The following is a 1,245-nucleotide window of genomic DNA, read 5'->3' as shown; positions in this document are numbered from 1 at the left end:
ACTGGTTGATTATTCAAGCATGGTGAGTTCCATTCCAGATCTGAAGGGCAAGTCAAGGGGTTCCCACCAGTGTCAATCCAAACACTCAGCCTGGTCTCTCCAGTGATTTCAAGTTGCGTTGGCACTGGTAGGCAGGCCCCATCTACTTCTGGTCGAACAGTTGTAGAGACTGATGTGTGGGTGGTGCCTGAGACCACGAGACTAATTATTTCCACGTGTCTTTGGATTTTCATCACTCTTCTTTCCTCTGGACAAGGAGAGCCAATAGTTAACACTTGTATCACCTGGTCATGAGGTCAGTCCCTACTCACCAAATTTGGATGTACAACAAGGTCTTATGTGAACTATGTTGCCCTTGATGTCCCCTGAGGTTATGATCCAGATTTCCCAGGCTCAGTGAGTTCTTTAAAAAATGCCTGTAGGGTTTAAGCAGCAGTCCCTCCTTGGTGTCTGATGTAGGTGGGATTATTATTTTTTCTTTGAATTTCTAGATTTATTTTTTTATGATCCCTAATGCTTTTTCATAATTGATGCTCTTTATTTCATGAGGTGGCATCCTCCACTATTCTTCTAGAGCAGTGGTTCTCAAACTTCCTAATGCTGCGACCCTATAATACAGTTCCTCATGTTGTGGTCACCCCTCAACCATAAAATTATTTTCATTGCTACTTCATACCTTTAATGTTGCTACTGTTATGAATTGGATGACCCTTATGAAAGGATCGTTCAAACCCCAAAAGGATATCTACCCACAGGTTGAGAACCGCTGTTCTAAAGGGATTAACTGGGTAGGGTTTTTTCTTCTCTATTGAAATACCCTTTGGCTCCATTAGGGTTAAAATGTAATCTACTATCATCAAATTGATTCTAACTTACACTGTTCTCTATAGACCAGAATAGAATTGCCCCTTTGGTTTTCTATGGCTTTCAATCTTTCCAAGAACAGACAGCCTCTTCTGACTCTTCAGGAGCCTCTGGTGGGTCTGAACTGCTGATCATACAGTTAGCAGCTCAATGCATAACCTATGACACCAGGGAAACTCCCACTAGAGTCCGGCCCTTGAATGTTGTTTGCACTGTCTTCTAATTTTGGCATTGAGTTACTGATGTCATGGGCCCTGAGTTAGTTAATTGTGCCAGCCTGGCCGATAATCACATGTGGGTCTGGTTGAAAGGCGGAGGGATAAATGGGTGGTGAAGCCTCGCCTTTCTAGTTCTCGGGTCTCTTGTTTTGTGATGGTTGCA

This window comes from Echinops telfairi, unplaced genomic scaffold (assembly GCF_000313985.2).
Source record: "Echinops telfairi isolate 266 unplaced genomic scaffold, ASM31398v2 ScPeMD7_7459;HRSCAF=8497, whole genome shotgun sequence".
Lineage (NCBI taxonomy): Eukaryota > Metazoa > Chordata > Mammalia > Afrosoricida > Tenrecidae > Echinops > Echinops telfairi.
The sequence above is the reverse complement of the archived record's forward strand: the minus strand, read 5'-3'. Positions refer to the sequence as shown.